At 43.3% G+C, this 13,803-nt stretch overlaps 1 protein-coding gene and 1 long non-coding RNA gene across 4 annotated transcripts in view; both read left to right on the forward strand.

The window, feature by feature from the left end:
- LOC109301152 overlaps nt 1-942 on the forward strand; it is a 6,536-nt gene extending 5,594 nt beyond the window's left edge. The window contains exon 2 of the long non-coding RNA XR_002098446.1: nt 592-942. This is a non-coding gene — a long non-coding RNA (uncharacterized LOC109301152). The remainder of the gene's footprint in view (nt 1-591) is intronic.
- A 12,119-nt stretch (nt 943-13,061) lies between these two features.
- Nucleotides 13,062-13,803, forward strand: part of JADE1 (jade family PHD finger 1) — an 82,562-nt gene continuing 81,820 nt past the window's right edge. Inside the window, exon 1 of one of the 3 annotated variants that reach the window (XM_019522090.1) lies at nt 13,062-13,691. The gene's annotated coding sequence lies outside the window, so the exon portion shown is untranslated. The remainder of the gene's footprint in view (nt 13,692-13,803) is intronic. The other 2 variants (XR_002098445.1, XM_019522088.1) reach the window with 2 other exon arrangements.

Consider the following 13,803-nt stretch of genomic DNA (forward strand, 5'->3'; position numbering starts at 1 on the left):
GGACACCAGCAATGAAAAAGATAAAATACACTGTCATGTTTCCTAATAAGACCTAAAATAAGCTAAATTTACTATTGATTGATCCATATGTTTATAAAATATTTGTAAGAAAGCTTCATTCTGAATGATGGAAAAGGCTAGGGTGTAACTACCTCCCAGTGAATGAACATACTTGTCCAATAAAGCTTTATATCAGATCAATAAATAAAGAACTCTGTCCTTTTATTAATGTTAACTATTACAAATGTTTAAAATATGTTGTTAAAATGCTTTCCAATGGGGCTGGGAATGCACTTGAAATTATACATTAGCTTAAATGCTTTGTTAAACTGATTTCATACAAGTGTAGGGAAAGAACCAGAAGAATAAAGAGCTAATCTTCTAAAATACTCGTGAATAATTTTACTTGTAAGTGAGTTTGTGTGAACAGAAGTTAACCAGGTTTGGGTGTACTTCTGTAATATAATCAGGGTAGTAGACTGTAACATAACCCTTGATAAATATGATTTAATTTGTGACTACTGTATATGCAAAGTATGGCCCAAAACATTAAAAACCCTATACTCATTAGTTCCTTGTTTAATCTTTCAGGCTGAAATGGTCTGAAATCTTTAAAGAGAAAACAATATCTTATGGATACTATGTTGATTTATACAGGCAGCAGTATGCCATTGCCTACAGATTATAAAATGTAGTCTTGTGGCAAAACAATACCTATGTTAACATTAATGGCAAGATTATTCTTGACTTCAATGAGGGAAGTATTTCAAGTCTTTCTTTTAGTGTTTAAAACTCACAAAGTGTAGTTGCATCTAAGGAACCTTAAAACAAGGCAGATATTAGTGTTTCTTTAAGAAGAGACACTTTTTCTTTTCCGTATGTTTGTAAACTTCCTGGCTATTATTTTATATCCAGAATAATATATATGATAATATATATAATTTATCATTTGTGATTTGGAGCTTAATCTATAATTTGCTTCCTTAAACAACTGTTTAATTTTAATTAACTGTTTAATGCTTTCTAGAAAAATATAAAATTCTGTATCTGAATATATCTGCAACAGCCATAAAAAGGATTTAAAATGTAAATTAGTGACATAGAAGAGCAAAAATAAGTTAAACAAAGACCTGCTGATAGCTTTGCAAAGGGGGTGTTTTCAAAGGGGTGATTGCAGCAGTTTTCAAGACATTCACTGGAGATAGAAGTTGCTTTGCACAGTACTTTAAAACACTCTTAGTTTGAAAAGCATGGAAGATAAATTAGATCTGGTTAGGACCAAGCCCTTCTTCCAGATCCCAACTCCAGTAGATTCATGGGAGTTGGAGCTGAGGAATCCTTCCCCTCCGTCCATGGAGATGTTGTTCAGCTATGACATTAAAGAGCAGTTTCTGTACAGTTACTGTAATCTAAAAAGCTCGTAGTGTTGGTCAAAATGGCTGCTACTAGTTGTACTCTGTGCGTTTGTGCATGGATGCATATGTCTGCATGTTCTGAAAAGCTGGTGCTCTTAGGCCAAGTACAGACAGTCAAAAAACGCAAGGTGGAATGGATTTAATTTTCACAGGTTTCTCTAAGCTGCATTGCACTTGGGAAAGGCAGGAGGAGGCCTACGCTGACCCAGACCAGAAAGTGGGGGCCACTAGAGCATGCTTCCCAGCCTGCTGGCTGTTGCCCAGCCCAGCCCAGCCAAGTGGAGGCCAGCATATATTGGCAACATCCTGCTGTCCCCTGCGGTGGCGGGGGGGGGCACCTAAGCCAGGAATCTGGCCGTAGTGAAAGCCCCACACCTCTCTCTAGGCCAGCCTGTGACCCCCCCCGCCTCTGCCCAGTTCTGGTGTGCCCAGGTGTGGGAAGGGTAAAGAGAATTCCCCTCCCCACCTCCCGTAGGGCTGGGCTGCACGAGTCACTATCACGCAGGCGAGAGGGGAAAAGGAGTCCCCCCTCCTGGGGCCAGCCCCTGAGCTCAGTGTCTGCCCACATGGGGGGCCCTATACCAGGGATCCCCCTGAGCCTGGTTTGTCCAGCCTCGGGGGGAAAAAAACCTCCTACCTTGGTTTCAGCCCCCCAAGCTGAGGTCTTCCCAGCTGGGGGGGGCTGGGCCCCAGGGTTTTCCCTCCATGCCTGCCCAGCTGAGCTGGCTTCGTAGAAGGATTGGTTCCTGCCACCCAGCATGAGCCCCAGGGGCTGCCCGGTGCATCTTGCTTGGTGCTGCTGGTGCCAGGCTCCAGGGGACATGCCTGGCAGCTGGGGGACTTGTGCTGGGCGTTTGGGATGGGAGAACTCCATACAGGGCAAGATCAGGCCCTGCTGCCTGGCACAAACCCCTCAGGCTGCTTGGCACATTCCACCAGAGCCCAGCAGCAGCAGCAGCAGCAGGCAGCAAGAGGTGCTGTGCAGCTCTGGGGGCTCATCCTGGGTGCAGGGGATGGAAGTGCTCCACAGAGACCAGGTTCAGGCCCAGCACTCAATGCAAGCTCCCCAGGTCACTTGGCACATCTTGGTGGCTACTGCTGGTGCTGCTGCAAGATGCACTGGGCAGCCGTTGGGGTTTGTGCCGGGCAGCAGGGCCTGATCCTGCCCTGTATGGAGTGCTCCCATCCCCACCACCTGACACAAGTCCCCTGGGCCACCTGGCACATCCCACCATAGCCTGGCAACAGCAGCAGCCAGAAAGATGTGCCAGGCAGCCCCAGGGGCTCGTGCTGGGCAGTGGGGCCTGATCCTTCTTTCTATGTAGTCAGCTGGGTGGGGATGGAGGAAACCCACTCAGGGCCTGGCCCTGCCCCAGCTGTCAAGACCCCAGCTTAGGGGCTGAGACCAGGGTGGGGGACTTTGTTCCCCCCTCCCCCCTGCATGTCAGTGATTCATGCTGGCCCAGCTGTACAGGGTCGGTGAATCATCTCCCTGCAGCTGGGCAGACCAGGGCTGGGGGAGATTCCAGGCTGGCTGGAGGTAATCCCCCAGGGGACCTGCCCAGCTTGAGGACTGATCTTGGGAAGGGGGACTCTTTTCCCCCCTCCCTCAGTGGGTTAGGGAGTTGTGCCAGCCTGTGCTGCTGGAAGTTCAACCTCGCAGACCAGGACTCAGGGCCTAGGCCGGGGGGCTCTGTTCCCCCACCTCCCAGTGCATCTTGGGATGCTGGGGGCTGAGACATAACTTGTGTTGGGAGGGGATCTGAGACAGAAGTTCCATAGAGCAGGTTAACCTAAATCAGGAAGTCGGATACTACATCTATCCAGGTTTATCTTAGACTGGGTTTGGCCTTTTTGAAACTTGTTTATGTGCAATGAACTTCTGTTCTGTTCTGTTCCAGGTTTAAACCAGTTTCCAATCACTTATACTATAGTTTATGTGTAACTTCTGTCCCTATCCTTAGAGACTGTCTTGAAACCATCTCTTAGGCTGCATCCAGCTGAGCCCGGCCGTGTGGTATGTAGCAAAGCAGATACTTCTGTGCCAGCACATACTGCACATTCAGGTGTTCTTCATGCTGCAAGTTAGCACTGCGGGGGATCCTGGGGGGTAAAAAAATCTTGCACGAGAAAAAAAGCAGGGAGGCACATGTGGAGACAGCCATACTCCGGCTGCCGGCCAGGCTCCAAGTAGCAGGGTTGCTGCTGCTGCAGTCTCAGAAGGCCCCCAGGATCCCAGATAGGACTGTGGGGGCCATCCCAGTACTGCCTCCAGCCTCCCCTACCCTACCCAGCGTAATCTGCTGCACTCCAGGGGACATGTGGCACAGGCCTTCGCCAGGGACGAGTAGCAGTGGCATGAGGTGAACTGCAGAATTTGTTCTATCCCCCCATTTGCAGTAGGTTGCAGAAGCAGCACAATTTCCCATTGTAGTCATCAGGATATAAATGCACAAACAGTTGGCAGATTAAAAAAAAACATTTAGCACATCCCAGTGCTCACCTTCACAGGGGCACTTGCAATATCCCCTACACTTAGAGAGCAACTTACCTCAGCTACTTCTAGAAATGCAACTACCACAGGGTGGTAAAAACACCCACAGCTTACATGTAGTGAATGAAGAAAAAGGAGCTACTTATGCAAAGTGTGGCTGTAGGCACTTCAGGTGTAGAAACAGATGTTTACCTAGTGCCAAAATCTGTCAACATAGGCAGATGAGACTTTCTTTATTTTAGATCAGACATTTTTTAAAATGCTGTATATGAAGGTCAAAGCCTACTTTTTTTGCTTGCTGGAAGCAAAGTTCAAAGGAGCCAGAGTTACAATTTAATTTTCTAGTCTGTATCATTCCTCATTAGGTACATTGTTAAATATATCTTTTGTAGCCCTGTGTTTGGAACAAGAGCAGAGAAGTTGCACCTTCTAATATGCAATCAGCCCCTTTGTCCAATGTTTTTTTATATAATTTCAGAATTACTGTTGTGAATGGTATGAAATGATTCAAGGGCCATTTACATCTTGAACATTTCCTTTGTAAGCACTGACAGTTTACTATGCAGCTGTTTGAGGTTCTCTGTCTGAACAGGTTTATATGCAAAGACTTTGTACCTTCTTAAACTCTTATGGCAATACTTCCTTAAATTAAGTATTAGAGGAAACCATTCCTCAGGACTGCATAGGTACTGGGTGCATCGAACCCATCTGTTTTTTAAACTTTCTCATGAAACCTGGAACACAGATTTTCTTTGAAATAGGTGCTGCTTGGAATTACATTGCTACAAAGATTTGACTTTTGGTATTGTGTGTGCGCGCGCGCGTGCTTATGTGTGCATGCACACGCATACACAAGATTAGCACCGGGAGTCAAAGTATCAATGATCTTTGTTTATGAATAACTAAGTCATGATTTGTGCAAATTAATTTCTCTCTGTACTTCAGTTTTTCCATTTTAAAAATGTCTGTAACAATAATGATAATAATGTATATAATGATAAGAATGTATTGAGAGGCTTACTTTATATTTGTAAACTACTTTCAAATGCAACTCTTCAACTGTTTCAAAAGGAAGTGTTACATGTTAAGCACCTAGCAAAATGTGAGCATAAGTATGTGATTATACCATTTTGTGTGTATAAAAATGAAGGCCAGGTAGAGGCCCGGTTGAGATGTTAACAATATGAATGTCAGTCTTAATAGCAAAATGTAAATTCATGGGGAAGCTTGATTGTGTGTCTATGCCAATTAATACTTATTATACTGTTCATTATGCTCCCATGTACAGTGAAAGCCATGGCAAGCTGAGTTGACCCTTCTCTTGCTGCATTATTTGGAGTTAGGAGCCTTTTCCCTCAACAACTCTTGCTATGTGTAAACACTGGAAAAAATTAACATAATGTAGAATATCTGAACTAGAGCTATTGCCTGTTTATATGCCAAGTGTTCTCTTTATGCAGGAGCAAAAGCATCTCCTGACCCCAGTACTGAATATCTGAATTATCTGAATATTGTAAAACTGGAATTTATGAATATTTGATCTAGATTTCAGGAAAACTGCCAAATTATGGCCCCATTGAAATTGGTTGGCATTTTGCTACTGACTTCTTTGGGAACAAGAGCAGACATTAGGATTATTCCTGCAGATCTTTTGCCAATTATCAAAGACACCTTAAGGGCCAAAGAGATTTACAAAGAAGCTATCCTATGACATGGAAGTGGAGGAGGGGGAATTTTCTTGAGGAAGAAATAATCTTTCCCTTCTCTCTTATAACTGCCTAACTGTTCCTGTGAATTCTTCTTTATTGTATCTTCTTTTTCTGTTGTCATAATCTGGTTTCATATGTTAAATTCTTTATAATTAATGTGAGTGAATGTTGCATGTGATTTAGGAACTATGCTGGAGATCTGGCTAATACATAGTGAGAATGGGCCATAGGCCATAATGGCTACTATATCAGTCTGACTAATTGAATACAGATTTTTACCCTGCTGTCTTTTTGTAGCATGGGAAGCACTTCCCTACCTACAATATTTACTAGAATCCAAGACACTTGTTTTCCCCTCATTTAACATGGTGGGAGTGGGGGGAATGCCCTTATTTTGGATTTGAGTGCATGGGGGCAGGGGGAAGGTGGCTGCTGTGTTTCCAGCTTGGCCCCGATTTGGAGTCAGAGTGGGAATCAGAGTCACAGCAGCCAGTTGGTCCCCGCAGCTGCCACCTTCCCCTTACCCACTGCCTGCTCTCCTACAACCTGTGCCCTGCCTCCTTCCCTCCCACTGCTGCCGCTTACCCTTTGGCTCCAGCAGTGCTCCAGTCCTGGTCCAGCCATACTGGAAAGGGGCCGGCACCATGCTGGAGCTGGAGGGTAAGATAACAGGGGGATGGGCCAGGTGGGGAGGATAAGCACAGGGGTGGGACAGGTGCCAGAGGGTGCAGGCATGGGGAGGCAAATGGCAGGTGCAAGCAGGGGCAAGCACTGTTGGGGCATAGGTGCTGGGGTGCACAAGCATGGGGGGGCAAGTGTGATGGGGGAGAGGTGGCAGGGGGCAAAGGGGGGCACATAGGTGTCAAGCCACTTGACTTCCCCACTGGTTGCTGCCTATTGCCTGCTCCCCCACTGCCTGCCCCCTACTGCCTCTCCCACTGACTCCATTGCCCTTCCACTGCCTGTCCCCCTACTGCAGTGATCTCCAACCTTTTTATGGTGAAGGTCACTTTTTCTAAGTAAATGGCACCCCAGGATCTACTGCCCCGCCCCTCAGCTGCAGGATTATTGGGAGTCCTGTGTTCTGGGAGTTTGTCAATAGAGTATATGTATGGCTGTGTGCTTAGAGCACCTTTAATTTTTTTCTCTTTTTTCATTTTTGAGTTTGAACTCTTCCTCATTTGCTAACTTGAAATGAAGGTTGTGAACTTTTAGCCATTGTGGCAGACCTCAGGTTTCTTGGGCTAGCATGAGCTTCAACTTGAATGGAATCTGAGTGAGTCATAGTGCTTGGAAGTAGCTCTAGGGCAGTTCTGTGAAGCACCGAAGAGAACCAAAGAAAGACAACATGGGACAACTCTTTCCAAGGTTTCTGCTCCTTCCAGAAATTGCTTCCACAAACTGCTGGAGCAACTTCAACAGCCACTATTGCTTTTTACGTTTCATCTTTTAGGCTCTAAGCATTTGCAGTTGAAGGTGCCACATTTTTAACAAGTTAAATTGTTTTACAGCACTGGATTTCAACCTCCTCAATCTCATTGGTAACCTATCTGATGTTCTTTTGAGCAACAGGTTATCATGATGCCATTTTTCTGTCTTCAGACATCAGGAATGGAAGAGTGGCTATAGATTATTTTGAACTATCTATTGATTTAATCAGAACACCTTTCTTTCATTCCACAATTGCAGCCTGCACAAACATCACAATTTAACACTGCAGCCAAAGTTAATCTAGCTTGGACAGTGTAATGTTGCTTGATGGACTTCTAATTAGGAGCATAGAAGTACTCTGAGAATTGAATCATGGCTGCAGAGTTCTTCTTCACATAAGGTTCTGGCAGCCCATTCTTCCTGTACTTGGGGCACTAGGTTGGTTGCTAATTAAATCTCTCATCATGTACAATATTGAGTTGTTGACTTAAAAGGTGATGCATCAACTTCATCCTGCCCTGCTCACAGATCTACAAGTTAACTACCTGCTCAGTTGTTCCCTTGAGGTTCTTATTCTGCTAGTTTCCTGTCAGCTTCTACTTTTAAATTGTAATCATTTGGAAATTTGTGCTTTCAGTAGCTGTGCTTCTAGATTTTGGAATTCATTACCTTTGGATATTTGCCAAGCTTGTTCCCACTTCACTCAAAATTAAGATGAATGTATAGTTATGTCCCTTTTTATATAGTGATTGAATTGGATTTTAAAAATAATTTTAATAGATCTGTGTAAAAGATGCCACAGAGGCATAAACTGTTTTACATTGTACAGGATATAGCAAGGCAAGGGAGGGAGAGTTGCTTTTTGGTTAGAGACCTGGACTGATAGGCAGGGCTTCTGGTTTCTTTTCTTGGTTTTATCACTGCCTTACTGTATGACCACATGCAAGTTACTTCACCTTTACACGCCACTGCTTACTTATATGTAGAATGAGTATTATAATTAGGGTTCTACTGAATCACATTTTTCTGGATTTCAAAATTGTGAAATCCGTGAAAAAGAAAGAAGAAAACTTACTAAAAATAAAATGCTGACTTCCCAGAGGAAGCAAGGAGTCCTCACAGTGCTGTGGCGTGGCTGCACAGCCCACCGAGGCAGAAAGGGCCAGGTGCTACCCACAAGAAGGTAGCATGCAGCATGATCAGTCCATGAATATGGTAGCCAGCCCCGGTATCTTGGCTGACCACCTCCTCGAGTACAGTAGACGCCTAATTATAATCCCTACCCTACAGGGACGTCATGAGTTTTACTCAGAACATAGAAGCTTGCCTGTTGTGCTTGTCTTTCTAGAATACAAGTCACTGTTAGCAAACTATCTCACTACTGTGCTCTCTTTACTGGCTGGATATGAGGTTTAAATTGGAAGTTTCATTCCATACTCAAAGCCTTCCATGACACTGATCCTACCTACCAGGAAAACCGCCTCTGCCTGCAAGATAATGACCACTCGTGACAGCTCCATTCTGTTAATGACAAGGATGAGACTTGGGTGCTAGAGCTTTCCCTGAAACTGGTCTGTGAATCTTGAACTCACTCTTAGAGGGGATCAAGCTGGCCACAAACATCTGAGCAGTATGCAGAACTTCACCACTTCAACCCAGTGTTTCCGTTATATCATCCAACTTCCTTCTCCCAAATGCCCCAGAGTCAAACCTTGTAGATGAGAGAGAAACAGAGAGAAGAAACACATTGGCCATTTGCGAGTGTCTTGGCTACATCATACTAAGTCAGATATGCAGTGAAAGAAATGAGAGCTATCTCAGAGGCGGGTAAGGGGATCATATAGCAGTGGAAGGCCAAAAGTCACTTCTAGTTATTCAGTTGAAATAGTTTCACAAAATCCAGGGAAGTCAATGCTGCAGAAGGAGCTTTACATCCTCTTCTGCACCCTCTGGCCCTTAAGATATTTTTCAAGTATTTATGATGATTTCATGATAGTTTATCTTGGGCCACATGCTAAAAAAATGATTCTGTTTTACAGTATTTACAGGTGCTAAAAATATAGTAATACACACATTTATCTTGCTTACAGGAGTAGTCCAGCTGAGACCAAAAGGACTGTTCATGTAAGACAAACAGGATTTGGCCCAGCTGTGTATCTGCCTTATTTCTCTACAGTGTACATATCCTATCTTTGAGAGCAGATATAAGTACTCTGCTGGAATCCTTACTCCTTAGGATCAGATGCTGGCTGAAATCTTGACACTGCTGCTTCAGGTCAGCATTTTGTTCTTGCCTTCAGATTTCTAATCTTGCAAAGAAAGAAAGGGGGAAGGGAAAATAAAACATCCTTAAAAATTGGGGCTAAAGGAGCAAAACGATGGATTAGAGTTGTAAGTGGTACTACGGCTGAATTTATCAGTGGGGGGAAACTCAAGTTTATTAGCTCTCCATTCACTTACATGGGATGAGACTCTGCAGGGATTAACATGAAAGATTTTAAGGATAAAAGGAGTAACTGGTATTATCAAATAAAGAATAAAACACAATGAAATAAAAAAGTGAGTGAAAAGGTTTTACCAGATGTTGCTGAAGCATTATATTTCCCATTAAAACTTGTAACAGATATTCAGAGAAAGCCACAGATTTCTTCCTTTCTGGCTTTGTGATTCTGCCCAGTAATAACAATAAACAATGTAAAGTAGGAGAAATTAAGCAGCAACATAAAACTCTCATGGATTTGAATAGGTGAGATTTAATTTTAATATGTAATGACTACACTTGATGTGAAAATTAGGGAAGACCAATTTTTATTATGTGTTTTTCTTTGCTGGGCTCCGTAAAAAAAGCCTGGCTCCTAACCGTGTTTTCTAGGTGCCATTTATATTAGAATACCTAATAATGATAATGGTGATTATACCTTATTACTATTTAAAAGACTGAGCCAGGGCTTGAGTTTTATTTTGTTTGAAACATATTTTATTAAAACAAGATATTAAGCAATTTACAGATTGGGTAAAAGTCTTAATAAGTATACAGGGTGAAACCCTGACCTCCCAGAAGTCACACTGACTTGAAGATAGGCAGGATTAACCTATAATTTTGAGAGCTGGACAATAGAAGGGTTGAGTAGTGGACAGTGTTATAACATCTATTTGTCATTCAGTCATTTCTTAATTCCAAACTAAGGAAAGCGAGATCCTTGTAGATGCACAGGTTTTATACTAGCATAACTATTTTGTTTAGGGGGTAATATATATTTTTTAACCAAAATGATTTTACCAGTGCAAACTCTGGTACGGCTTAATTGCTATTGCTTATTTCTTTTCATATGTAAAAATAGCTATACCACTATCAAGTTTTATACCAATATCATTTTGGCCTCATGGGTCAGCTGAATGGTGTGGGGCTGGTCTGTCGGCTGGCCCTGTACCAGCCCTGCTGTCCCCAGCTGACAGACCAGCCCCTGCCTGGCCAGGATCAGGCTCTGGGGCCTGCACTGCCCCAGCTGGCTGGCAATCTAACATGCACTGATCCATGGGGAGTCCCACAGGCCAAATTATACAGTGCCAGTGGCTGGATCTAGTCCGTGGGCCAGGAGTTTAGCACCTCTGGTTTAAGCAATACAGCTTTTTTGCATAGACAAGTCCTGTCACTGTTCTCCAGACCGCATATTGTTGTTTTTGGAAGTTCTTCAAGATCCTTCCCAGTTTTCCAACTTCATCATTTTTAAAATTTGGGTACCAGAACTGGACACATTCCTTCATAACTGTCTTACCAATTCCATATCCAGAGGTAAAATCACACCCTGCTCCCTCTTAATAGTCCCCTATTTATACATCTAAGGATCACATTACCCATTTTTTGCCACAACATTGTACCAGGAGCTAATGTTAAGTTGGTTTTCTACAATGACACTTAAATTACACTTAGTGGTTTTTGGCTACGGCCCACCATCCTGTAGGCACTACCTACTTGTACGGCCTTGTATAATTTCCAGGTAGGTACTAAATGGTTCTGAAAACGCAAGCTGGAATAGAAACATTTTGTTATATCCTGTTTTTACCTAATATGGGAAAATTATTAAGGAAGAGGAAAAATGAAACTAGGGAATCCATATTGAGGCATACGAGTCTATAGTTTTTCTTAGAAGAACAACATTTGCTAGGAATAGTCACAAGGCAAATTTTTCAGTCTTTTTCTGAAAATGGTCAGGTTTTCTGAAACATGATAAGACTGTGAACTCAAAATAATACTAAGTCATATTTGTCTAATTTATTATAGGATTTTATACTATACTGCCTATGACAGTGCTATTGGAGCACCTTCTTGATAACAGATTGGTAATAGCAAAGCCCGACAAACTTTGAGTTATGGAAAGCCATGCTTGGGGTAGGATTTCTGTTTGGGGAGAGAGGGTAGTCCACATGAATGTCATTTTAGTAATGTATGAATGGTTATCAAATAGGGAAGTTTCTCTTTGGAAAACAAATCATCGTTTTATGAGGGTGCAACGCAAATGTCAAAAGTTAAGGTCTTTGGCAAACACCAAGGTGAGTTCAGGCACCTAGTCCCACTGATGCCAGTGGATTCTCTTGTGTATGCAATTTCTCTCCAGAGAGTAAATATTTGCAGGGTTGGCCCTAAAGTAGACATGGAAGAAGAGAGAATGGATGCATGTAAGCGAGTGAATGTGTCTACATAAGTAAGGCCATTACAGTAGTACTCATAGTAGAGCTTATATGTTTTATTAGACCAACAAGATTTTTGCAAAAAACATTCTTTAATTGCAAGCTTTTGGGCACAAACACCTTTCATCAGGCATTGGAGAAAAGATTGTCAAAGTTCTCCTGGGTAGAAATGAAAGTTCACATTTCATAAGATTTCACAGAGGAGTCAATAGATGAAAACTCCTCTGGGCAGTCAGTTCATAGCTGGTACATAAATAAAGTGCTTGAAAGGAAGGGGTCCATTCTAAGTTCAAAAACTTGATTTTTTTTCTTCTAATATCATCACCTATTTTCAGAAAGTGGAACAATGCAAAACAAGGTCAATGGGTGGGTAAGTGCGTGAGATGCCAGCATACATTCCTTTTGTTTGTTATTGATGAATAACAAAGCCATCCCTCTCCTGAACTAAGGTGTGAGTTTTTGGCACACAAGTGAAAATATGTTCTCTAGGCTGCATTCTTTTGTATTTGCATGTTCACTGTCTCTGAAAGAGTTTTACATGGGTAGCCTTATTTCTGTGTTTGAGATTCTCTCTTCCCCATTCATTATTGTGCCCATTCTGTGGAATGGAAGTGAGACCATTTTTGGAATTCATAGCCTGAGAACAACAACGGTATAGTAAAAATAACTGCATTTAACTGTCCTTTTTTTTTTTAGTAATAGAAACCTTAGTAATGGATTTAAGTTGATACAAGGTCAAACTCATTTTGCTTTAAACATGTAGTAAGATGTAAATATGAGCGGCAGAATATTTTGTGCTATTTACATCCTTCTGTCTCCAGATTCCAAACAGAAAAGTTTGGAAAGCCACGAGGCCGGTACGGAAGACTGAGAATCAAGAAATTCCTGCCTCTGCCAGTGGTTTACCATGATCATTTGTCAGTGCCTCAGTTTCCATTTCCCCTGACATGCTGCTGTAACATTAGCAAAATCTACCTTGCAGGGAAGGCAGTGAGGCATGATTTATTCCTCACTGGGCACGTCTACATAGGACACTTCCTGTGCGGTAGCCTAATAACATTGTTCAGTGGCGTGCCGGTCAAAAACGGTGCTAATAAGCTACTGTGCAGTGTTATTAGGGTACTGCGCCGAGCACTGATGCTACTGTAGTTACTGCACGTTTAGTTAGTACTTCATTAAGCAAGTACCGAACTATAAATGAACGTGTAGACATGCCCACAATGTAGTAGTTTGAGATTAGATTAATCGGTGCGTATTAAAACAATACGTTTCCCACCCCCATCCCAGCTGCAAGTCTTCCAGGGGGCTGCTTTAATGCGGTTTTTATTTTCAGACAGGCTAGGAGCAAAACAAGAAACTTCCCCAAGTGACAGCAGCGGAAGAACAGGGGGCTTCTCTCAAGCTGTGCCAGTCTCGAAGGAGCGGGATTTCAAGGAAAGAAGCGGGTGGGACTGGAAAGGTCTCCCTGCAGCATATTCTTCAGCACAAGAGGGAGATGCTTCAATGAAATGCAGCCAGAAATAAGGGAGCCTCCCTGCTCCTGTCAGTGGAGCATGACATCTCCAGCGAGGCCTGTGAAGAGTTAACCCAGACAGTTCCCAAGTGCTGTAGTCTCTCTTCTCCTCCTCCCCACCCTGTTTTTTTCCTCTCTCTCTCTCTCTTTCTCCTTCTAGTTTTGGCAGGGGATTAAAGTAGCTCCCCCCTGTGGCAGCAGTGACCCAGAAATGAGTTTGATTCACAGAGTCCTTCCTCCATAACAAGTAAAAACGTCAGTCAGAGTGAGAGAGAGAGTGTGTGTGTGTGTGTGTGTGTGTGTGTGTGTGCGCGCGAAGGGAGCCACAATCTGCTCCCACTCTCCAGTGCTTGCCTGAACTCATGAGGCAGCACAGACCCCTTCGCGCCGAGCAACTCCAACCTCGCTGGCAACCATCGCAGCGGCAGCAGCAGCAGCAGGTAACTGTGTCCAGATCCTGCCTCTCCTCCTCGCCGCCGCCGCAGAGTGAGCCGGGGGAGCAGCCAGCACAGCCATATTTGATGGGGTTTTTTTTTTTTTTTTTTTTTGTTT

Source organism: Gavialis gangeticus, unplaced genomic scaffold, assembly GCF_001723915.1.
Source record: "Gavialis gangeticus isolate Ggan-Ray unplaced genomic scaffold, GavGan_comp1, whole genome shotgun sequence".
Classification (NCBI taxonomy): Eukaryota; Metazoa; Chordata; order Crocodylia; family Gavialidae; genus Gavialis; species Gavialis gangeticus.